This window comes from Gorilla gorilla, chromosome 6 (genome assembly GCF_029281585.2).
Source record: "Gorilla gorilla gorilla isolate KB3781 chromosome 6, NHGRI_mGorGor1-v2.1_pri, whole genome shotgun sequence".
Lineage (NCBI taxonomy): Eukaryota > Metazoa > Chordata > Mammalia > Primates > Hominidae > Gorilla > Gorilla gorilla.
The window spans coordinates 125,269,193-125,295,705 of record NC_073230.2 but is presented as its reverse complement, the minus strand read 5'-3'; the positions used below and the strand labels follow the sequence as shown (position 1 = coordinate 125,295,705).

Here is a 26,513-nt window from a genome sequence, read left to right as displayed (position 1 = left end):
CTTTGGCTTTAAGGAATAAATATCCATCTCCAAACTTTCTAGCCCTATCTGAGAGATGCCGTTGTACATATCTTTCTAAGCTTTATTTTTATCACCACCTGACAAATATTATTTCATTTTTGTTTTCATATATAAGGTTTACTTCTCTTTATTTTATAAATGTAATCAGCACAAACTGGATAAAGAAATATTATAAGGAAATAGCAATTTAACCCTAATTGCTATCAAAAGTTCACAAAGAAAAAAACATTCTAGATGTACATTGTCCAGTTCATAACCACGGATGACTTGTTCACCAATGGCTCTTCTAACACCTCAAGCACAACACATCCAAACTTAGAGCCGACATACACTAAGGTGACCCCCAATGCATCCTTGTTCCTGTTTAATTCTCTCTTCTTGAATGTAGGCAGAGCCCATGATTTGCTTCTGACCAATACAATATGCAAAGGCAAGATTTCACTCTTTTGATGAGTGTATATTGTATGCCAAAGATGGTGGAATGTCACTGCCTTAAGTATACAAGACTCTCTTAGCACACTGCAACTAGAGATTCTCCCATTGGCCTTGAAAAAGCAAATGGCCATGTTATGAACTGCCTATAGGGAGGCCCAGGCAGCAAGGACCTCCCTTTAGGGCTTAAAGTTTGCCTTAGCCGCAACCAATAAAAGGCTAAGACCCTCAGTCATACAACCACAAATACACAAATTCTCAAAAAACCTGAAAAACTTGGAAAAGTGGATCTTCCCCAGTCAAGCCTCAATATGAGAATGCAGCTTCCAGATGAGAATGTAGAATGCAACCTTGATTACAGCTTGTGAGCTTCTGAGCAGAGAGCTTAGCTAAGCCATACCCAGACTGCTGACCCACAGAAACTGAGAGAGAGTAAAGGCATATTATTTTATATTGCTAGGTTTGTGGTAATTTGCTCTACAGCACATAAAACAAATATGCAACCTAAACTCAATTGTGTTTCCCAAGCTTCTTGTATTTTCTTTGTATCAGCGCAACTATCTTTCTAGTGAAATTCATCTTTGATTCCCAAAGTCAAGCAGCTACCAAATCCTGCTGATTTTATATCTAAACCATCTCTTGTGTGATTCCACTTATCATCAGTTCTTACCAAGACAGCTGCAAATGTTTCCCTTCCTTGGGCCCTCATGGTGCCTTTATTCTGTGCAATATTGGCAAATTACTCTCTCCAAAGCTGTGCTTCCCAAAACACCTTCTGTAGATACTAGTCCCATGAAATATTCACTATACTGTAAGCTCCATACGGGGAAGAAAGGCAGCTGTTTTGTCCACCATTGTATGCCTGATGTGAAGTAAATATGTACTTTAGAAAATAATGAGTACACAGATCAGAATGTTTCTGGAAGAAAATTGTGAGTATTATAAAAATAGAAGCCTGCTAATTTTTGCTTCAAGTTTTAAGAGGGAGTTTAATAAATTATTTTTCTATCACAAGAATTTTCAGAGCTAATCAGAGTCTCAGAACAGATGTGAACTATTAGTAGGATGATCATACATCTCACTTCTGGCTCCCCTTTCACTCAAAATCATGCAGGTTGAGAAGATAAACTTAAGGTGAAGGGTGGTGGATGAGGTGCTGATGCAGAACACTAGATCAGATAACCAGGCAGTTTTCCAAACTCTAGCCTCTAGCATATGCTTCCCTTTTAAATATAAATGAATTGAGAGGAAATGTAGAGGCTTGTGAGGCTGAAAATTCTTGATTTCTTTTGTTAAACCATTACAGTTTGCCAAGTCCTTTCACCCTGATTGTAAATCTCAAAGGGAATTCAATCCCATGTGTTTCTGATTAGTTTACACTTGAATTATCCAAAAGTTTTGTAAGACCCATTTGAATTCCAAAAACCTTTGTGAAGCTTTTTTTTTTTTTTTTTTTTTTTTTTTTTGATGGTGGTGGTGGTGGTTTGTTGGGAAGAGATTGTTGGAAGGATAGGCAAAAAGTGAAAACAGGTTATTTTGAGTTAGAATTAGGATCACAAGGAAACCTCTCTAAAATGGTAAAATACACAAAATAATCAAAGTGAGTCTTAAACATGAAATTTATATGGTTCAAATCAATCTATAATGTGGCACAGTGTAATTACCTCATTTTTGAAACTGATCTCTACCTATAGTACCCACATAGCTCATAAATATAGCATTTATATAATGCTAGATAGAAAATACTTTCTATTTCCAGATTAGAATAGAAATTATTTTAATTGCTTGTTCATGTATCATTGAATATTAATGGAATCTCTTCTCCATTTAACAGTCACAGAGAATTTCTGAAAGGAGGGAGAGCAAAGAAACATTAAGTAATATGGAGATTATCAATGTTATAACTCTGTCAAAAGGACTGAAGGGTTATATATACCAAATCCCAATATGTGCAGTCATATCATCTGCTGAATATATTTGAAAGTTAATGACTGTATGTAAAAATAAAACTGTGGCATCATTACATTTTAAGAAGCATTGCAAATGTATTGCTCCACATAGAAATGCACACAGACTAATATTAAGTCATGCTCCATGCTTCTTGTCCTATTTCTTGCTAAGTTTGAGTGTCTGGAATCCTTAGCTGAGTGCCAGTGTGTCTGGAACTCAGACAGAGGCTGCCCAACCTCACTGGCTCTGCGTATTACAGGCTGTATTTGGTCCTGATTTACTCTACTGGATTTGGTATCTGAGTTTAATGATGGATTTCATGTAGAATGAATACAGTAACTTAAAATTATGAGATGAAACTGCCTTACAAAACATTATTTCTTAACTTTCTGAAATTTGATGCCAGGACACCTCCAGGATTTGAGCATACATCTGTCAGTTCTCAGCTCCCTCCCCTTAATTCCAACCATCACCAACCGCACTCAACACTTCTTAGTTTGGAACAAAGAACCTCACTACCATCATGGTAGAATTAACTTGTAATGAAATTCATGCTTACCACATCCTATGAACAGGCCAGGATTTTATAGAACATACTTGATTCCTTTGGAAAACATGTTTATTTTTGAGTTTCTAAGCAGATGCATTTCTGCATTTGAATAGCAGCTTGCCAAGAAGTTCTGAAATCTAGCCATTTTAATAAGAAAAACCAAAATAGTGGTACAAGTTCTTGACCATCTGTTACTGCTCTTACAGAGATTACTGCATTGGGTGGGAGGGAAGAGTACAACAAATCCTTAGGTACCAACCAGTTCTAAGACTCTATTATTCAAGCACCTCGGATTCATTGATTATTTCATGCAATTTATTGTGCTTTACTTTGGGACTAGCTATGCACGGATTTGTGTTATCTGAGGTGCATAACTAAGCTTCTCAAGGCTAGTCTATCTTCACTAATATCTTTTTTACTTAATCCCTGATATTCAAAATATATTTAAAGGAGGTGGGAGAGGAAATGCTTCCCATGTCACATTATAAACAAGGCCTAAAATAAAATTACTTTAGGGAGAGAATACACAGCAGTTTTAATTTTCACTAAGGTGGAAATGACTGATATCGAGCCTATTCAATTAGCAAATTGTGATAGCAGACACTAGACATACCTATAGGTATAAGGAGGACACTCCAGAGGGAAGGACAGCCAGAGAAAACAGAAGGTGGAGAATGTTACCCTTTGCTTTAGAGTCAGCCTGTCTAGCTTTATAGCTGGTTTATACACCCCACAACTTTAGACTTCATAGTTAAGTACCCAGAGTATAGGAGAGTTCTCAGAAGTGGTTTGAATGCGGCTGGGTGTGGTGGCTCATGCCTGTAATCCCAGCACTTTGGGAGGCCGAGGCAGGTGGATCACCTAAGGTCGGGAGTTCGAGACCAGCCTGGCCAACATGGTGAAACTCTGTCTCTACTAAAAATACAAAAATTAGCTAGGTGTGATGGTGGGCTCCTGAAGTCCCAGCTACTTAGGAGGCTGAGGCAGGAGAATCGCTGAACCTGGGAGGCAGTGGTTGCAGTGAGCCAAGGTTGCACCACTATGCTCCAGCCTGGGCGACAGAGTGAGACTCCATCTCAAAAACAAAACAACAAACAAAATAATACAAGTGGTTTGAATGGTTTCTTATTTCTCTCTACAAACCTTGGAATTGTCTTCATTAGGTGAAAAGGGGCAACAAATATATAAGTTTAGCTCTTAATTATGTGCTGCAGAAAATGTAAAGAAGTACATATGGTAATAGCCAGTTTTCAATACAGGTAACACAAAAGGAAAGGGAAAGCTAATCTTAAAACGAAATCGCCATCCTAATGAATTACCAAAAAGTGTGAAAAGCACTTTTACATCAAATGAAAAAATGTAATCTTTATCAAATTTATTTTTTACAACATTTATATTTATTGATCTGACATAGGCTTTTGTTAGAACAAAATTAATAGTAAATAGTGAACAATATGTCAGGCATGGGGCAAATTGGTTTCTGTTCTTTACCACAAGCCACTATGACCCTATTAGGAAATGTTTTAAAGGCGTTTCTTAGCATTTTCAACAAAATATTTGTACTCCCTACTGAAAATAGCTTAATATGAAGTCCCAAAGGAATTCTGTCTGCCTCATAAAATTGCTTTTAGAGTTTTCAGTTTCTGGCCTCCTCCTTCCAAATGCACAGTGAATATATGGTGGAGTTTTGTCTAATTCTTTCAGTAGAGGAATTTTGCTACATTAAAATAATTTGTTAATTCATCATTTTCATGGTAAAATAGAAATTACTCACCCTGATTCCTAATACGATCAACATAACTTTGCTTTTCATACATAAAGACATTGGTATGAAAAGGAAGCATTCTCTTCCTTCCATCCATATGCTAGCCTGCTTGAGCGGTCGTGTACTATGACTATGGAAAGCATGACCTCAAATTCCAGCCACACCACTTCCCAGCTGTGTACCGTTCAGCAAGTCACTTGCCCCATGTAATGACTCAACTTCCTGGTCTGTAAAATAGAATCATAGTGGCCACCACCAGAGAGAATTGCTGAGGGGAGTAAATGAGAGCATGAACGTAGACTGCAGCACAGCACCCATCATGCGGGATGCTTTCAATAACTGTGAGTGATTTCTTCTATTATTAATGAATGCTTTTCTTGGATTTTCTTAACTACATCATATATTTCTAAAACCAATACTCTCTGTTTTTACTTATAAAACATAAATCTTCCGTAAGTAAATAATTATAGACTGAATGTCAATTCCTGACCAAGTGCAGGATATACTGAGGCCATTATCTGGTGAATGCAGGGTTTATAGATAGCCTATCTCAATTATTTAGAACCTAAAGTGGACATTAAGATAAATTTTAAACATTTCAAAAACAGAACTGGTTGTCACACAGTTTAATAAGCAAATTTGACCCCTAAAGTCTTTGAATAAATGCAGAGATATGGCTCATTGTACATTTAAGCTTTCATTTCTACATGTTAACAATTTACTGAGATAAGCAAATATAAACAAAATGAACACTGTGGGAAAGTGTGTTTGATATTTTAAAACTCTTGTCAAACGAATTCATTCAAATGTGTCATTCAGGCCATTATTAAAAAGTCAAAAAATAACAGATGCTGGCGAGGCTGCGGAGGAAAGGGACGCTTATACACTGCTGGTTGGAATGTAAGTTAGTTCAGCCATTGTGGAAAGCAGTCTGGAGATTTCTTAAAGAACTCAAAGAAGAATTACCACTTGACCCAGCAGTCTCATTACTGGGTATGCACCCAAAGGAATATAAATCATTCTATCATAAAGTGACATGCACACGTATGTTCGTTGCAGCACTATTCACAATAGCAAAGACATGAAATCAACCTAAATGCCCATCAACAGTAGACTGGATAAAGAAAATGTGGTACATATACACCATGAAATACTACGCAGTCATAAAAAAATAATGAGAACATGTCCTTTGCAGCAACATGGATGGAGCTGGAGGCCATTATCATAAATGAATTAGTGCAGAAACAGAAAACCAAACACTGCATGTTCTTACTTATAATTGGGAGCTAAAGATTGAGTACACATGGATACAAAGAAGAGAACAATAGACACTGGGGCCTGCTTGAGGGTGGAGGGTGGGTGAAGGGTGAAGATTGAAAAACTGCATATCGGGTACTATGCTTTACCTGGGTGACAAAATAATATGTACACCAAACCCCCGCAACATGCAATTTATCTATAGAACCAACCTGCACATGTATCCCTGAAACTAAAATAAAAGTTAAAAAAAGTCATTCATTAGTTATTAAATTCTGAAAGACCAAACCAAACAAGATGGAAAAAATAGAAACCATCAATGTTTCTGTCTCTACTGGGCCATTTCCATCATCATACAACATAGGACAGTTATCTCCTGTCTTAAACATAAAAATGAATAAATGAACCTTCTTTGTCTGTATGGTCTCCTCCAACAACCACGTCATTTCTCTGTTCCCTTTTAAGACTAAACTCTAGGCCTGTCTTGTCCTAACAACTGTACTAAAAGCTCTCTTATCGAGGTCCCTTAAAACCCCCACATTGCAAAATCCACTGGCATTCTTCATTCTTCATCTTTGACCCAGTTTATTACTCGGCCACTAGTCCACTACTCTATCTTATTTCTTGACCTCTAAACACTGGAATGCTGCAGGTCAGGCTTTGTGTGCTCTCTCTACCTGTGTTCCCTAGGTATCTGTATTCAGGCCTCAGCTTTTTAAATATATCTATAGATGGATGAACCCAAATTAGATCTCCAACACTGAGCAGTCCCATGAATTACAGATTTGTATATTCAACTGCCGCTTTCATATCTTCACCTAAATGAAATACAGGCATACCTTGGAGATGTTGTGAGTTCTGTTCCAGACTACCACAATAAAGTGAGCCACACACGTTTTTGATTTCCCAGTGCGTATAAAAGTTATATGTTTACACTATACTGTAGTCTGTTCAGTGTAAAATAGCATTATGTCTTAAAAAACATGGACATATCTTAGTGTAAAAATTGTTTATTACTGAAAAATGCTCATGATCATCTGAATCTTCAGTGAGTCATATTCTTTTTGCTGGTAGAGGGACTTGCCTCAGTGTTGATGGCAGCTAACCAGGGTGGGGGCTGCTGAAGGTTGGGTGGCTGTGACAATTACTTAAAGTAAGACAGCACTGAAGTTTACTGTATCAATTGACTCTTCCTTTCACAAAGAATTTCTCTGTAGCACGTGATGCTCTTTGATGGCATTGTACTCACAGTAGAACTTCTTTCAAAATGGGAGGAAATTGTCTGAAATCCTGCTGCTACCTTAACAACTAAGTTTATGCAATAGTCTAAATCTTTTGTTGTCATTTCAACACTGTTCATAGCATCTTCACCAGGAATAGATTTGATCTCAAGAAAACACTTTCTTTGCTCGTCTGTAAGAAGAAATTCCCAATCTATTCAAGTTTTATCATGAGATTGCAGCAATTCAGTCACATGTTCAGGCTTCACTTTTAATTGTAGTTTCTTGCTGTTTCTACCACAGCTGCAGTTACTCCCTCCTCTGAAGTCTTGAACCCTTCTAAGTTAGTTTTCCGTGGGGATTCGAATCAACTTCGTCTAAACTCCCATTCATGTTAATATTTTTACCTCTTCCCATGAATCACAAATGTTCCTGGTGGCATCTAGAATGATTAATCCTTTCCAGAAGATTTTCTGTTTTCTTTATCCAGATCTATCAGAGGAATCACTGTGTATGACAACTGTAGCCTTACAAAATGCATTTGTTATATTAGGCAACTTAAAAATAGAAATTACTCCTTGATTTATGGGCTGCAGGATGGATATTGTGTTAGCAGGCATGAAAACAACATTCATCTCCTTGTACATCTCTATCAGAGCTCTTGGGTGGCCAGGTGCATTGTCAATGAGCATGACATGGTTTGGCTCTGTGTCCCCACCCAAATCTCATCTCTAATTGTAATCCGCATGTGTCTGGGGAATGGCCTGGTGGGAAGTGATTGAATCATGGGGGCCGATTTCCCCCTTGCTGTTCTTGTAATAGTGAGTGTGTTCTCAAAAGATCTGGTTGTTTAAAAGTGTGTGGCACTTTCCCTTTAGTGCTCTCTGTCTCTCTCTCTCTCCTGCTTTGCCATGGTAAGAGGTGTTTGCTTCCCTTTCACCTTCTGCCATGATTGTAAGTTTCCTGAAGCCTCTGAGCCATGCTTCCTGTTAATCCTGAAGAACTATGAGTCAATTAAGCCCCTTCATAAATTACCCAGGGTCAGGTAGTTCCTTATAGCAGTGTGAAAAAGGACTAATACAGAGCAGTTATCTCTGAAAGGATTCTTTTTTTTCTGAGCAGTAAGTCTTAACAGTGAACTTAAAATATTCAGTAAACCATGCTGTAAACAGTTGTACTGTTATTCAAGCATTTTTCCATTTATAGAGCATAGGCAGCATAGATTTAGCATAGTTCTTAAGGGCCCCAGGATTTTGGAATAGTCTGTAGTATTGGTTTCAACTTAAAGTCACCGGCTGTGCTAGTCCCTAACAAGAGAATCGGTCTGTCTTTTGAAGCTTACAGGCATTGGCTTCTCCTCTGTAGCTACAATAGTCCTACATAACATCTTCTTCCAATAGAAGGCTGTTTCGTCTACATTCAAAATCTGGGTGGGTGTAGTGTTCTATATATGTCCACTTATTCATTTAGTTAATCATGTTTTTAAAATCATCAATATCATGTTAATTTTATTTTATCAGCAGTTTATTTAGCTATGAGGGGAATATACTAAAGGTGTAGGCACCTTCATCAATGACCTTAGCTAGATCTTCTGGATAACTTGCTGCAGCTTCTACATCAGCACTTGCTGTTTCACTTTTCACTTTTGTACTGTGGAGATGGCTTCTTTCCTTAAACCTCATGAATCAACCTCTGCTAGCTTCCAACATTTCTTCTGCAGCTTCCTCACCTCTCTCAGCATTCATAGAATTGAAGAGTCAGGGTCTTCCTCTGGATTAGGATTTGGCTTAAGGATATGTTGTGGCTAATTTGATTTTCTGTCCAAATCACAAAAACTTTCTCCATATCAGCAGTAGGCTGTTTCACTTTCTTATCATTTGTGTGTTCACTGGAGTAGCACTTTTAATTTCCTTCAAGAACTTTTCCTTTGCATTCAAAACTTGGCTGTGTGGCATAAGAGGACTTCCTATTGTGGCTTTCAACATGCCTTCTTCACTAAGCTTCATCATTTCTATCTTCTGATTTAAAGTGAGAGATGTGTGACTCTTCCTATCACTTAAATACTTAGAGGCCATCGTAGGGTTATTAATTGGCCTAATTTCAATAGTGTTGTGTCTCAGGGAGTAGAGAGGCCCCAGGGGAGGGACAAAGACAAGGGAACGGCTTTCCAGCGGAGCTATCAGAACACACTTAACATTTATCAGTTAAGTTTGTCATCTTATATGGGCATGGTTAGTGGGGCTGCCAAACAATTACAGTTACAAAAATCAAAGATCACTGATCACAGATCTCCATAACAGATATAATAATAACAAAAAAGTTTGAAATATTGCCGGAATTACCAAAACATAACACACAGACATGAAGCTAGCACACGCTATTAGAAAAATGGCACCGATAGACTTGCTCAATGCAGGTTTGCCACAGACCTTCAATTTGTAAAAATTTCAATATCTGTGAAGCACAATAAAGGAAAGTGCACTATAAAGAAGTCCACCTGTATAGGAACTTCAAACCTACTTTGTCCATAATGGAACTCTTGGTTTCCTTAAAACTTTCTCTTCCTAAGGATTTTTTCATCTCAGGAAATGGAATATGTTCTTCTGATCACTTTGACAAAGAAACAAACAAAAGAAAAAACAAAACAACTTTGGAGAAATCACTGTTTTGAACTCACTGTATTTACTTTCTCTCATGTTCCATATTCAATTCACCAGTAAATCCTCTGGCTCTACCTTCTAAAATATCTAGAACTAATTACTTCTCTCCACCTTCACCCCTACCACTTGAGTCCATGCCACCATCTCTTACCTGATTTATGAAAATAGCCTTCTGTTTGTCCTTCCTGAGTCTGCCTTGCCCTTCTCTGGTTTATGTTTAGACAGTTGCCAGAAAGACCTATACAAAATGAAAGTGAGATTATGTTACCCCTCTACAAAAACTTCCCAAAGCTTCTTATCTCACCCTGAAAAGCCACATTCCTTATGATGTTGTTGGTCATGTCTGACAGCATCACCAAATGTTAGGAATCCTTCAGAGAACAGGATAGATGCATTTTCCAGGTTGAGTTAATAGAAACATAATCTGTTAATCTGTAGTGATTTTACAGGAATAAAGTTGTTTATTATATTTTCTCAAAGTCTTTCAACTGTCTACATCAACTGTAGCTATGCCTCCATTTTCATTCCTAATTTTGACTGCTTCTACCTCTTCTCTTCTTTATTAATCTCATCACAATTTAATCAATTTTATTTATCCTCACAAAGAACCATCATTTGGCTCTTTCGGTTCTATTATATATATATTTTTCTATTTAAAAAATTTACCCTGTTTTTCTGGTTTATTTCTTACTTTTTAGATGGTTGCTTAGCTTGAATTCTGAGCTTTTGTTTTTTTCTAATACCACTGAAATGGAGACATATGCTATTTTAACCATGTCCTGTGAGTTTTTATGTATAATATATTCATTATTATTCAGCTTTGAATATTTTGTAATAATTATGATTTTATCTTTGGCTCATGGGTTATTTAGTTGTGGTTTTCTTCTAAACATACTGTGTTTTTTTCTAGTTATCTTTTTGTTTTGATTTTTAACTAAATTTCATCATAGAGAATGTGATATGCATGGCTTAGTTCTTTAAACTTTGTTGAGAGCTGCTTTTGGATCAGAATATGGCCAATTTTATAATATGTTTTCTGTATGTTTCAAAAGTTTTTGTAATTTACATGGGTGGATATAGTGTTCTATATATGTCCACTTATTCATTGAATCATGTTTTAAAAATCATCAGTATCATGTTAATTTTATTTTGTCAGCTGTTTCTTTAGCTATGAGAGGAATATACTAACATCCCCCACTATTATTTGCATTTATTTTTTCCTGTCTTTCAATTTTTGGTTTACATATTTAAGGCTATGTTGATAGGTACATACAGGTTTAGAACTGTTATATCTTTTTGAGTTATTAAATGTTTTAGCATCGTGTAGTGATCAGTTTAATCTCCTAATGCTTTAGTTAGTAAATCTATTTAGAGTGATGCTAATAGTTTACTACCTGCCAAGTACTTAGATTTTGATTCATGTATATGATTTATTGAATCATTTTACTTCCAAATGTTCTTAATATTTAGATTTCAAACTTGTCTCTTATAAACTGCTTTGGACTTTTTGTCGTTTGTTCTTTGCACCACATGAAGCTAAAATATTGTAGATCAAATTCATCCTAATTAGCAAATGCCATAAAAATGAAAGTTGGCTGCAGAATTCCACTTACCTTCTGGATTTCTGCTAAAAATGCTTTATGACCCTGTCAGTTCAATAATTATTTTTAAGAATATATATTTACTCAGGATTACTAGCTTGTTTCAGCAAGAGGGTTGATCTAGATAACTTTCCATAATACAACAAATTAAAATGCTAAAATTTTAATACATTAAATTTTATGATTTAGTTTTAAGATGTGGTAATTCATGTATGTTAAATAATTTTCTTATTATGGATGACATTTTAATTTTTCTTCATGCTTTATTAAGATACACTTTACATAAATAAATTTACCTGTTCTAATGTATAGTTCTGTTTTGTGTCCCTATAGTTTTGCTTTTTTTCAGAATGTCATACAACTGGAATCAAGTAAAAGTATGCAATCTTTTATTTTATTTTATTTATTTTTGAGGCAGAGTCTTACTCTGTCACCCAGGCTGGAGTGCAGTGGCACGATCTCGGCTCACAGTACCCTCTACCTCCCAGGTTTAAGCGATTCTCCTGCCTCAGCCTCTTGAGTAACTGGGATTACTGGTTCCTGCCAGCAGGCCCAGCTAATTAGCTATTTTTAGTAGAGACGGGGTTTCATCATGTTGGCCAGGCCAGTCTTGAACTCTTGACCTCAAGTGATCCACCTGCTTCAGCCTCCCGAAGTGCTAGGATTACAGGCTTGAGCCACCATGCCCAGCCAGTAAGTAGTCTTTTAAATCTGGCTTTTTTTGCTTGGCATAATGCACTTGGCCATGTTGTGTCTATCAGTAGTTCATTCCTTTTTAATCCTGAATAGTATTCCATTGTATGGATGTACCATAATTTGGTTATCCATTCACCTGTTGAAGAACATTTGTGTTGTTCCAGTTTTGGAAGATATATAGAAAAGCTGTATAAACTTTTCTATATCTGCTTTTATGTAAATAAAACTTTCATCTTTGAAGTGGCAATGCTAGATTGTATTGTAAGTAAATACTTAACTTTTTAAGAAGCTGCTAAACTGTTTTTCTAAAGTGACAATACTGTTTTGCATTTCCATTAGGAATGTATGAAAGTTTCGCTTTTTCTATATGATCATCAATATTGTCAGTTCTTTTGATTTTAGTAATTGTAATAGGCATGTAGTAGTATGTCATTAGGGTTTTTCATTTGCTTCATAACTGATGAACTCAAGGGTCTTTTCATGTAATTATTTGTTATATGAATATCTTCTTTGGTGAAGTGTCAACTCATGTATACCTGTGTAACAAACCTGCACATTCTGCAAATATATCCCAGAACTTAAAGTAAAATTTTTAAAAAGCGACCAAACGAAAATAAATTTTGTCCTTTTTGTATTACATTGTTGTTTTCTTAGTATTGAGTTTTGAGACATCCTTATATATCTTTGTTATAAGTTCTTTATCAGATAAATGATTTGCAAGCATTTTCTCCCATTCTGTGGCTTATTTTTTCAAAAGGTACAATAATTTAATTTAGATTTCACTTTTAGGTATTGATCCATTTTGAGTAAGTATTTGTATGTAAGGTATGCTTTAAAGATCTCTCTTTCTTTTGTTCCTCCTTCCCTCCCTCCTTCCTTCCTCTCTCTCTTTTTCTCTCTCTGCATATTGTCTTAGTTTACTAGTGTTGCTATGATAGAACACCCAAGACTGGATAATGTGTAAAGAACAGAAATCTATTTCTTACAGTTCTGGAGGCTGGGAAGTCCAAGATCAAGGTGTCTGCAGATTTAGTTGTCTGGTGAGGGCTGCCCTCTGATTCCAAGATGGTGCCTTGTTGCTGCTTACTCAGGAGAGGCAGAACACTGTGTCCTTATATGGTGGAAGGCAGAGGGCAAGAGGGTCAAATGTTGAGTGAAGCTCCTTTTATGAGGGCCTTAATCCCACTCATAATGGGAGGAGCCCTCATTACCTAATCACCTCTGAGAAGACCCACCTTTTAATGTCACTACATTGGCCATTAAGTTTTAACACCTGAATTTTGAAGGGGACGTATTCAAACTATAAGACATGTGGATATCAAATTGTTTCAACACCAATTGTTTCTGCACTGAATTGCCATTTCCCATTCAGTTTGATGCTAGCTATAGTATTTTGGTTATTTGTTTTTTAAATGGATGCCTTTATCAAGTTAAGGGAATTCCCATCTATTCCCAGATTACTGAGTGCCGTTCATTCTATCATGAATCTATATAGAATTTTGTCGATTATATTTTCTGCACCTATTGAGATGTTTGTCTGTTTTTTATATGGTGAATTACATCAATTTATTTCCAAATGTTTGCCCTGCACTCTCATAATAAACCTCATTTATTCATGATGTATTATTCTTTCTATATATTGTTAAATTTCATTTGCTATAATTTTCTCAAGGTTTTTTGTACCTATGTTTATGTGGGATATTTAATGTTGTGTAGTTATCTTTTCTTGTAACATTTAGATTTTGGGTTAAGGTAAGGCAGGCCTCCTAGATAAAGTGGGAAGTATTTCCTTGTCTTAAATTTTCTGGAAGAATTTGTGTATAATTGGTTTTATTTATTTACTAAAGGTTTGGTACAATTTAACCATGAAAACTTTGGTGCCTGGAGTTTTATGTGTGGAGGTTTTTAGCTATAATTTCAATTTCTTAAATAAATGTGGGGCTGTTCTGGTACTCTCTTTTTCCTCTACCTGGGATTTCCTCCATTCATTGCCTACCCCTCCCTCCTGCTCAACAAGAGTCACTACTACAAGTCCTTTCAGATCAGCTCATCTCTCACTTTCCCAAAGCTTTCCCTAACATGTACCTTTTTTTCAAGGTTTCCTCCCTTATGCCAACAATACCCTGTGCATGACTACTATTGATTTTATAGCAGCATATAGAGAATATTAAAAATTCTCTATATGAAAATTTTTTCTGTTTATGTGTTTTCTTTCCCAACAGACTATACAATTGAGGACAAGAACTATGTCATTTTTATTATCATGTCCTTGGTATCTATGCAAATAAAACATGGATTTACACATATTACACACTGCATCTATTACATAAGCATGCAATGAAGATATAGGTTCATATGTGCATATATATGTATATTTACATTAGATATGTATATACATACTTTAACATACATGTAACTATGTACTTTATGTACATATATGTATATAAGTAATTCACCTATATACGTATATGTAAAAGTCATATATGATAGTCATATATATGTAAAAGTCTGTTTTTGCCAGTTTTTTAAAACAAAAATCATCAGCATCATAATTTATTGAAGTCGACTGCCCTTTCTTAACCTTATGAGATTTAAAAAATGTTTGGAATATTTTTTTAAGCCCATGAAGTTTACTCTTGTGAGGAAAGCCAGGTTGAGGGCAATGGCATTTCCACATTTTCTGGGGCTTAATTGAAAGAACATAGAGAGAGGGCCGGGTGCAGTGGCTTATACCTCTAATCCCAGCACTTTGGGAGGCCGAGGCTGGCGGATCACCTGAGGTCGGGAGTTCAAGACCAGCCTGACCAACATGAAGAAACCCCAGCTCTACTAAAAATACAAAATTAGTCAGGCATGGTGGCGCATGTGTGTAATCTCAGCTACTCAGGAGGCTGAGGCAGGAGAATCGCTTGAACCCGGGAGGCGAAGGTTTTGGTGAGCTGAGATTGCACCATTGCACTCTAGCCTGGGCAATAAGAGTGAAACTCTGTCAAAAAAAAAAAAAAAGAGAAAGAATATATAGAGAGGTATGTATCAAGCCTGTTAATGACCACGGGCCATCTGTGTAGTCACACAAAAGTGTCTAGTTTTCTTCCACATTTCTATGTGTCTTCTTTAGCATTTTCCTTTCTAAAAAGCAGGCTCTATAACTGGGCACACTTGAACCCCACAATTAGTCATGGATGTGGTGATTCATCAGGCTGGCTTCTAAGTGCAAGCAGCCCTGGCCTTTCTAAGCCTTGACCGTTGGCAACTCTTTTTTCCCCGCTCTGAATCAGACGTGTATTTGTTTGAGTAATCAAGAAAGAACTGTCTGTCTTGTGACCTTAGAGGCTGGTGAAAGGGAGCAACTGAGTGTTTTTGGCACAGGAAGGTTAGTGAACAATGCAAATCTGTAGATCAGAGAGCATGCTGCTTGGCTGCTGACTCTGGGCAGACTTGAATGTCTCAGAATGCTCTGATTGCCGGCAGGGTTTTTCACCCTCTGCCGAAAGCCATTTTAATATAAGCAGAATAGATTTCAGGTATTCCAGAAACCATTCTTAAACTCTCACTGTGTTCATGTTGTTAAATTCTATACCTTCTATTAAGACTTGCAGTCTTTCTGAAATGAGCATTTTGAATCTGACTGTGATAAGAGCCAGTGAGAGACAGCTTTACACATGGATGCCACTGGGAAGAAAGCACATCAAGTAACCCTGCTGAGGAATGAATGAATCGGCCTAATGCAAATTAGGTGAGAAACTGGACTGCACAGAGGGGATGTTGAAACCATTTTAGAGATGAGTGAGAGGGATGACAGCCAGTGAGTGAGCCCAAGAACTTTGATGACAATGAAGGCAGAAGAATCTGGTGGACGCAAAGGATTCACTTCTTATAATGAATTCACTCATCCCATTTGCCTGTTAATCAATGGGTGTTTTAAAGATGCCAGTTGGAGGAAGTCCAAGTGTTCAATTTTAAAAATGCCTATTAGATTAATTACAAGAAGGTCTCTCTCTCTTTCTTTCATCTGTCATTTTTTTCTCTTGTTAGTGGTATGCAGGAGGTCTTCTAATAGACCAGAGAGAGATACAAGCCACAATTCGGGAAAACATCCCAGTAGACTCCTCTCTGCCTTATGTTTGGCATTCTTGAAATCTGTGCTCTCTGTCTTGAAATCTTTGAACAATGTACAATAATCTTATGCTTGCCCAGGGAAACCTGTTCCATTAGATGAAGTGAGTTGGTTACATACCTTCTTTGACTTGTGTTCCCAAGTGATCTTATTCCAAATATGACTTGGGGACACTTGTATGTGCCATTCTGATATTGTCCTAAAAGGAAATTATTTTGGAAGTAAAGCCACTGATAAAATCAACTCAGGAAAATGCACTTTGCAAATATGAGAATATAGGCATTATTAAAAGCCATGCTATAAAAATACCAATGGTTATTTTTACTGAGAGTAGTGTTAAATTTATGGGAGGCTATTGTTTTGGACTAAGCTCTTGCACTAGGCCCAGAAGAACAGACCAAACCAGAATGGAATCACTAGTGCTAGGTCCCCAAACTGGACTTTAAAATCAGCCAGTTAGAAAACAAACAAAAAGACCCCCAAAAAACAAAACAACAACAAAAAACAGATTCACAGCAATCAATTAAAAGGGGCCCAGTCAACCTGAGCCGACATAATAAGAAAGTCCCCTGGCTCTGCTTTATCCCTTTAAAGAAAGTGACTTTGAAACAACCAACTGGCTTTCTGTTCCTGTTTCTGCTTTCTTCAGGCTTTTCTGCCTATAAAGCCCACTGCCTCTCCTCAGCTTACTAGCGTGCTTTTCTGTTTCATAGATGGGATACCGTCTGATTAATGAATCACTAATAGTTTAGATCATTAAATTTGTTGAAATTTTTATTTTTTGACAGTAGTTACACAAGAACAATAAAATACCCTTAAGAGGAAAGTGAGAATATCTCATCCGAGAAACGTGAGACAGACAGAAAAAGCTTTAAATGATTGTATTCAAAAGCATTATGTAAACGACAAATAACACATGAAAGTCTAATCTGAAAGGAACGGGAATTAATGTTATAAAGGGAGACAAACAAAAATCAGGTTTCTTTCCACATCTCAACATGGAGGATTTTCCTTTACCCTGGCCTCCTATTTCTGTGTGCAGAAACTTGCTTCAACATGTCAGTCCCAGCTCTAGCTGTCCTGATTCACTCCTCCTTAGAGGGAATGAGCTCACTGGGCAGACTCTGCCTGGTGGGGACTGTCTGGGGAAGGCCTGTCATTGCTCGGGTCTGTGTTGGCATCACTCTCTGACAGTCTCTTTCAGGAGTTACGTGTTGGAGGCCAGTGACGACTGCAGATCTAAAGCCACATTTTAAAATCCCCTCTCTCTGAGGCAGTGGTCTGACTCCTCTTCCCTTTTTCAATTGGTTCTGATTTTAGTTAGGAAAGGAAATGGTTGTTTGTAGACCTGCTAAAGTTCCAATAGCTGATTATAAAACAAGATTCTATGACATGCAAGAGTATATCGGAGTCAGAACAATTAAATAGAATTTATTTTCCTGAGAAGAAACAAACTGAAAAAAGAAAAACCAAACCTCTTTATGTTTATTTGTTTGTACCAATGTATGACATCAGAAAGGCAGCCGTATAAAAGAGAATCAGGCTGGAGGGAGCTTAAGCCTCCACTAAATGGGGATTGATTGACCAGAGAAGAACTGGAACTATTAAAAAGCCTGAAAGAAGAAAAGAATTATGAATTTTTCTTCTCTCTCCTTCCAAAAAAAAGTAAATGCACATGTTTGAGAGGGAAGCATGGCCATAGATATTGTGATGCCATGGGGAAATCGATTTCAGGCTTTAAATAAGGATCCATCACTGTGAGAGGCCATGAAGCTGTGCCCAAAAAAACTTCCTGGTGAACCAGAGGAGGGAGTGTTCTCTATGGGTAGGAGAGAGCTTCATTTCAGAGAAAAGAAGGAAGGACTAAGAGAGTTAGAGGCCGTAGGGAAAGAAGGGACAAGTAAAGGGAGTGGAAAATGGGTTGACCAAAGACAGGCAGAGCCATTCATATGCAGATCTCAGATGAAGCACTATTTTCATTTGGACTAAGAAAAAAAAATGGTGACTTCTTAACTCTTATAAACTGAGCACTACTCACTGAAAACCCTGGTATCAGTGTGCAAGAACTCGGTAGGGACTTTAGAATGACCATGTCTTTAGCTAAATAACAAGTGACTGAAATTCAGTCCCTTCCACAGCTGCTTTATCTGGCAAACATGTCTTCTCCTCCACTACCAGCCCCCCAGATAAAATACGCCTGGCCAACTCCTCATTCAAAACTCCATTGAAATGGCTTCTCCTTCAGAAGGCTTTCCTCATCCCTTTCAGTTCCCATTCCCCTCACCAACCTTACTTGTCTCCTCTCAGATTCTGACTGGCTGGCCCAGGGTTTAAGAACTTCAACTCTATAGTCAAAACAATCTCTGCAATTTGCTGTCTGCATGATCTTGGGCAAGTTATTTAATCTCTCCTTAACCTTAGTTTCTTCATGGATAATAGCTGGCAAATGATAGTATATATTCCATAGGGTTGTTGTGAGCACTAAATAAAATAATGTACATGGAGTGCTTGACACTGTGCCTGGACACTGCCTGACACAGTGCCTGGACTCAGTTAAAGGTGGTCATAATTACTGGGCCAGTCTTTCCCCTTCCTTACATGGCACTTACCACATTCCTTTTCCACTGTCTATCTGCCTATCTATCTGAAGATCTGTTTGCATGGGGACATTGAATTGGAAGTTTAATTCCTAGTGCCTGGTACATCATGAGGCTCCATAAATGTTTGTTGAATGAATTTGGAGAGTAAGCCTCCCCATTCTCTACCATGAATAATACTGATGTCTGTGGTTGTATTTTAGAAAGGACACATTAGGCAAGAATCTGCCCAAGTCAAGCGAAATCATTTTCTATTCTTTAAAAATATCTGAAAAAGGAGATTCTACAAACTCCTTTAGTAACATTCTACAGTCAACATTTTCTCTAAGTCAAACATATGCCTCCATTTTAAAATGAAAGACTACTAATTTTTTATATTAGTTGAAAACAGAAACATCTGCTTTAATTCCCTGTATTCTCTCATACATGTAAACATTCATATTGGCTGTTTCTCATTCTCTCCTTATTAAAACAAACCTATTTCTTTAACCTTTTCAAATAGTCTTCTCTTCATGCCTTTTAATAATTGTGCTTCTGAAAAATACTGTGTCATAATGCATTAAAACAGTGAGACAATTTTTGCAGTCTCAGAAGTGGTTCATTTAGGCTGGAGGCGGTGGCTCACTCCTGTAATCCCAGCACTTTGGGAGGCCAAGGGCAGATCACCTGAGGTCAGGAGTTCGAGACCAGCCTGGCCAACGTGGTGAAACCCTGTCTCTACAAAAATACAAACATTAGCCGGGCGTGGTGGTGGGCGCCTGTAATCCCAGCTACGTGGGAGGTTGAGGCGGGAGAATGGCTTGAACCTGGGAGGCGGAGGTTGCAGTGAGCCAAGATGGTGCCACTGCACTCCAGCCTGGGCAACAGAGTGAGACTCCATCTCAATAAATAAATAAACAAACAAACAAACAAACAAACAGCTAAATGGGAGGAGTCAGATTGTGAAAGTATATAAAAATCCCAAATTCCACATAATTTTCTATGTAAGCAGAAGCAGCCCCTTCTTCCCTTTGTCATGAGCCTCTCCACTGATTCCTTGGAAACTAATAACAACCTTGCCTAAGATGGTTACCTCGTAAAGGGAAGCCAATTTTCCTCATGTCTGCTTGTACCACCTCTCATTGTGGTCAGTATAACCAACATCAGATATCATCCATATGTCACAAGGCACCAATTTCAAGTAAAACAGAGAATAGAATGCTTATAAACCAGATAATTTGAAACACTATTAATTTGTGATGGCAAAGATCTACAGAATATATGTGTGAATGAATGCTGAAGGGGCTAGACTAAGAGGGGAGATGTAATTTTAAATCAGGCTGAATTTGCTAATTTAAAGCATGTGTCAGAATTTCTTTATTCAATATTCAAACTCAAGCAGATGGAGGTGGCATTAGTTCTTTAGTTTTTTGGCTAAAACTTGGAGTTACCAATGGCCTATATTAAATTCAAATATGAGGCCATGAATGAACTTCTTGTGATAATGTAGATGAAGGAAATCATGTATACCAAGTATAGTGTCATTTCCAGTAGTAGAAGACTATAATATTTACCCATATTTTCTCCCTTCATTGTCATGTATTCATTAATACATTTCTCTTCCACTGCCACTTCCATTTTTCTATTTCATATGGGGAAGGGTTGGTAGTGGGTAACATTAGTATTTTAGTCCGTAGCTTATAAAATATCAAGACATGATAGAACTAGAAAGGGAATTAATATTATTGAGGGATCCTAACTTGAAATTAGATGTAGTAACTAGTGAGATTTTGATCATTTCACTCAACGCAGAGTGAGTGTGTTTTATTTGTATGATCAATAGTTGCATAATGTTGGATGACAAAATATTGTTTAGAAATTTAAGTTGAAAGAAGGGTAAGTGTTGATGTTGGGCAGCAGAGAATAATTAATAGCTGAACTATAGTTTTTAATCCATCCCCGCCCGCTTTTGTGGCTGACCTATATTTTTTGAATATCTTTTCTATACTTTGGGAAGCCATAACTATACTTCCCAGTCCCCTTTATAGCCAGAATTTAATTCTGGCATGTAATTCAATCATATGTATCCATAAAAATAATTAGGTGAATTAAAAGCATCACTTTTAAGAAAAAAAAAATTGAGATGTGATTCTTTTATTTACTCATGAAATAGATTAGTTCTGATTTGAAAGCATGGTCTCGGACTGAGATCTTTATAATCCAAAAGAAAAATATGGAGCTAGGAGGAAGATAGATTTGATCCATTTCTAAGTTTGGACCAGACTTTGAAAAATAGCATAGTTATAATAGGGTGAGAAATCTATATTAGAGACACACCTGTATCTATGCAGGTTTAATTTTTTTCAGGATTTCTGTTTGTACTTCTTTATTCATATTTACTAGAATTTATTTAGAAAATATCAGCCTGTCTTAGCTTTTCTATATGGAAGCAACTGAAAGAATTTTGTCTGTGCTGTAGCCAAGTGGTAAAAAGTTGGGAGTTAATTGTGTCAGGAACAATCAAGTACCAGCCTTCTAAGAGGAGGGCAAAGCCAGGGTGAGAGTCAGAGCCTGCTTATGTAACTGGAGAGCTTTTGGAACTCTCTTCTGTTCAAACCTTGGAAGGAATGGCTTTGTTTTAATTAAGGAAGCCAACACCTATGAGAGGAGATAAATTTAATTAACGTTTGTTGGAAAGGATTTAGGTATGTATAAAAGGTAAACCCAAAAGTTTTTGGGGAACAATTTGCAGAATGAAAAGCAAAACAGTAGCTTTAGTTGGGTCAGCATAATGTTCAGATTTAATTGAATATACTGCTTTATTGATTTTTGAAATCTTTAAATAAAATATGCATAAAGCAAAGAGAATGTATAGTAAATGAACAGCTCAATGAGTTTTTGCAAATTGAAGACATCTGAAACTAGCACCCAAGATAAGAAACAGAGCATTGACTATATCCCAGAGACCTCTCATTTCCTCTTCCCCTCATAACCACCCCCTCATTTATGATCACAATCTTGACATCTGATACATTATGATATATTACATCATATGTTACAATCACATTTTATACTATGTATAATCTTATATTTTGACTTTAAAAAATTATATATAAAAGGAACAATGGAGTATGTATTATTTTGTATCCGGTTTCTTTAACTTAGCTTATTTTGTGAAATTAGTTCATAATGTTGCATGAGACTGTAGTCATTTATTCTCATTTCTGTGAAGTATTGAATTGTACAGTATTGTGTGTTCTACTGTTGATCATTTGAGTCACCTGTGGTATGGGATATTATAAATTGTGCTGCCATGAACATTTATATATGTGTTTTTGTGAACATACAAACACATTTCTGTTGGGTATATACATAGGAGTAGAATTGTTGGGTCATAGGGTATAAAAAAGCTTTAATAGTGTTTTTCAATTTTTAAATATTTTATTTCAGATAACATATATGAAAATCTATAATCTTCTAACTTGCAAAGGAAAACAATTTGGTTACTTTTGCAAACTAATAGTGTGTTATGTCTAAAATACCTTTAATAAAATTGGATTTATTCATCTTCTCTGTTATGATCAACTTAAAATATTTTCCTTTGTTTTTCAATGTGCATCATCTTTGCTAGCTTCAATTACCCTAAAGTAACATATGGGTCATTACATTATTAATGGACACAAGAATAGGATCTTTTCTTACACATTCTTCCACAATCATTTAATAATTTGAAGATGTCATGCATTTACTTAATAAAAATTATTGAGTGCCTACTGTGTAACAAGTGCTATACTTCATATGGAGATAGAGCACCAGATAAAATAGAGTTCCTACTTTCATGGAGTTTCCATGCTACTCAGACAAGGCGGACTGAGTAGCATGTAATGTGTCAAATTGCAATATGAAGACAGATGAGGTTGGGAATAGGTAACCTGGAGTGATGTAAATGACTGTTAATTTAAATAGGGTGGCCTGAGACATCTTTCTTGAGAAGGTGACATGAGAGCAGAGACCTGAAGAAGCTGAGAAAGCTAATATCTGGGAGTAAGTCAATGAGGGAAGAGTGAACAGCATGTTTTAGAAACAACAAGGTGGCCAATGTGGTTGGAGCTGAGGAAATTCAGGGAGAGATGTAGAATAGAGGTCAGAGTGGTAGCCCGGGGTAAGGCCAAGTGAGACTGTATGGGCTGAAGACTGCCATGAATTTCGTTAGGATGGGAAATGATTGGAAGAGTTCATGCTGAGGAGTAACATGATCTGATTTATGTTTTCGAAAAATTCTTTGCATTCCATAGAAAGAAGAAAATGTAAGGAGTAGGGGTGGAAGTAGGGGGATCAGTTAGGAGCCTTTTGCAATAATTCAAATACGAGATGGTTTGCAAGAATTTGGTGTTGGTAATATATTCCAGAAGTATTTGGAAGGTAAGTTTAACAAGACTTGCTGACAAATCAGATGTAGAGTATAAGAGAAACACAGAAGAAAAGGAAGACTTTAGGAAATTTGGCCTGAGCAAAAGGAAGAATGGAATTGTGATTTACCAGGAAAGAGAGAAGAATAAGGAGGAAGAGGGTTGGGTGGTTGGGCAGACCCAAGACATGAAATTTGAAATACCAATTAAGTACCCACACACCCAAGTTAGGAAGTTAGGTGTTTGGTTGCATGACTCATTTTTATATTGAATAAGAAACTTATGTATTTGAACACCACTAAAGTGAAAGGTTTGAGTTTTTGGTTTGTTTTGCCAAGAAGCAAGCATTTTACCTATTCACCCTACTTTGGAAACCCTTTCCTACGGCACACACAGTCTGTGGAAAAGCCAAGAGACCATTAATTTACTTTAAACCATAGTTTCATACAAGGTTAAGCCTGAATGTGATCTTGACAATCACATAATTTAAATCTATTTTTTGTTGATGAGGAAACAGAACGCTATAGAGAACCATTGACTTTGGAATAGTTCTATGGCAGTGACATCTTAGTGCTGATTTAGTGATTAATGCCCATTTTCTCTTCTTTTGGGCATATAACCAAACTATCCTTCTCAGGATAGTTTGGGAAGCCATAAAAATAATCCTCACAATCCCATGTGCCTCTCTTCTCACATATGCCAATGGAATGGAAAACATGTTTTGCCTCCATGGATAGATCAACAAGATGGAAGGTACCTGGGTTTCTGAATAACCACAGTAGAAATAAACTTCTATTATGTTAAACCTCTGAAATTTTTTTTCATATGTGTTATAGCAGCTTGACTTACTTATTCTAAATAATTCAAATTGCTCTACAATATGAGTAAGGGGTATCAATATAAAATATAAAATAAATATGTAATTATTTAAAAATAAAATATAACATAAATAGATAATATAAAAGAAATATGTCATAACCTCTGTTTGCTCTCAGCGAGTTTATTAGTTAGAGGAGACTAAACAAATCTAAATGAAAAAAACATATGCAGTGGAAATACAATGCAATTGCTGTTTGGTTATAATCTTTTAACAGATTATATGTAAGAGCGTATTCCTTTCCATGCTTATGGCATATGAAATATAATATTTTACTGAATAGGCCACATACTGTCTCACAGATTTTCCTTCAGCTTAAGTAGCCATACCTACTGTCATGTAGCACCCTTAACTTTTCCACGGTTGGCTGAACTAAGAATTGGTGTCCTGGCTGGAGGAAACCTATAACAGTGGTTCTTAATATTTAATGGGCTGTGACTTACTTGAGGATCTGATGAAAGTAAATCGTTCTCTTTTTTAAAGAAAGCACATTTTCACATACACACCCACAATTTAAGAGAAATCATGATCTCCTAAACTACACTTAAACCCTCGGGTAAAACTTCTCTAAATCAAGATGCTCTGATGAAAATTATAGTTTTTGATTCTGCATGCTAACAAAAGGCACTAGATCACCTTGAGAACTATAAGGAGTTGCCCTTTTGGGTAAGTTATCTTTGTGTCATGGAAGAGAGTAGCCATTCTCTAAAGGGCGTGTGCAAGATCCATGGGGACTGAGAGGGTAACATCCATTAGCGTGTGAGTACGTAGGTGTACATCAGGAAATGTACATGGTCTAATCAGAACTTTCATGTTTTGAGGATTTAAAAGAAGAAGCTTCCTGATGATCAAGATAAAGATTGTGAAATAACGAAAATCCAGAAAGTACTCAAAACCTAGCTTGTGACTTGGAAGAGGCTGGGCTCCAATGAGAAGGGAGAATGACCATGGCAATGGACATTGTTCCAGTGCCTATGGCCATAGCCAGAGGAAAGAACAAAGCTCACCATCCAGCCTGAGTCTGTGTGTCAGGCTGACAGATTCCTATGCCTCTGAGCCTTAGAACTTGAAAGGGCCTTATAGAAATACATCTAAATACAGCCAAATAGAAGGCCTGAAAGTGACATTGAGTCATCATATCTAGAACTCAAGAGAACTTCAGAGATTATGTAGCTCAAAACTGTTTATGGAGGCAGAAACTGAGTCAGGCTCAGAAAAGTGAAATGAATTATCCAAAGTCACACAGCAAGTTCATAGCAGAGAAGTAGAGAATCCCAAGGTTCCAGTGCTCAGCCCATCATGATACTCTAGTTACTGGAGTTCTTGTCTGGAACATATTTTCATAATAAAACACCCATTTTTAGGATATGTAATTAACTTGAAGAGCAGCTCCAAGTTTCACACTTAACTTTAATGTTATTCACATTTATTTCACCATTCTCCTTAGAAATCTAATTTTAACATTTTACCAGTATATGTAGAAGTTAACTTTACTTCCCTTAAATTTAGGAGTTCTACCTTATTGCTATTGCACCCCTGTGATTTCTCTTTCTCCTTTTTAATGACTAATTTTGATATCAAAATACAGATATACACCAGGGTTCAATAGTCAAGAATCTAATCTTGCCTCTTTCTATTGGTAGTTGTAATCACTATTACAATTGCTGAATATGAATATGCTGAATATGCTAAATTTTCCCTCTTTAGGAATAACCCCTCTTTTCTTAAAATACTCTCAATTTTCTTTCCTTACATAGGTACCTGATGAAACTTTGCATAAACCTGATTGTTCACCTTTACTCACCACCATTCAAGTACTCCAGTCTCTTCTTTTCACTTCCACATCTCTGGCAGTTCATTTTTGAACTCTTTTGCTAGCTCCGAATCTTCTACTGTATGTCTAAAACTTGGAATTTTCAAATAACAATCGTGGTTTATTTTCTCACTAAACAATTGCCCTCAGCAATCTCACCCATCCCAGGCTTTGAATAACAAACATCAACCTCTTCTGAACTATTTATTAAACTGTCTACTTGACATCTCTCCTTAGTATTTGTTTTGTTTTGAGACAGAGTCTTGCTTTGTCACCCAGGCTGGAGTGCCATTATCCTGCCTCAGCCTTCCGAGCAGCTGGGACCACAGGCATGCTGGACTGATTGTTTTATTTTTCATAGAGAAAGGGTTTCACCATATTGGCCAGGCTGGCCTGACCTCAAGTGATCCACCTGCCTTGGCCTCCCAAAGTGCTGGGACTACAGGCGTGAGCCACCACATCCGGCTTCTTTTTACTGTTTCACAGGCATCTCAATATAATGTATCTAAACTGAACTCTTGATCCTTCCCCTAAACTTTGCTTCTTCTTCAATCTTATCTTACGCAATT

At 36.9% G+C, this 26,513-nt stretch overlaps 1 long non-coding RNA gene across 1 annotated transcript in view; it reads right to left on the bottom strand.

The window, feature by feature from the left end:
• Positions 1 to 10,005: 10,005 nt before the first annotated feature.
• LOC129523794 (uncharacterized) overlaps positions 10,006 to 26,513 on the bottom strand; it is a 40,411-nt gene continuing 23,903 nt past the window's right edge. The window contains exon 4 of the long non-coding RNA XR_008667415.2: positions 10,006 to 10,093. This is a non-coding gene — a long non-coding RNA (uncharacterized lncRNA). The remainder of the gene's footprint in view (positions 10,094 to 26,513) is intronic.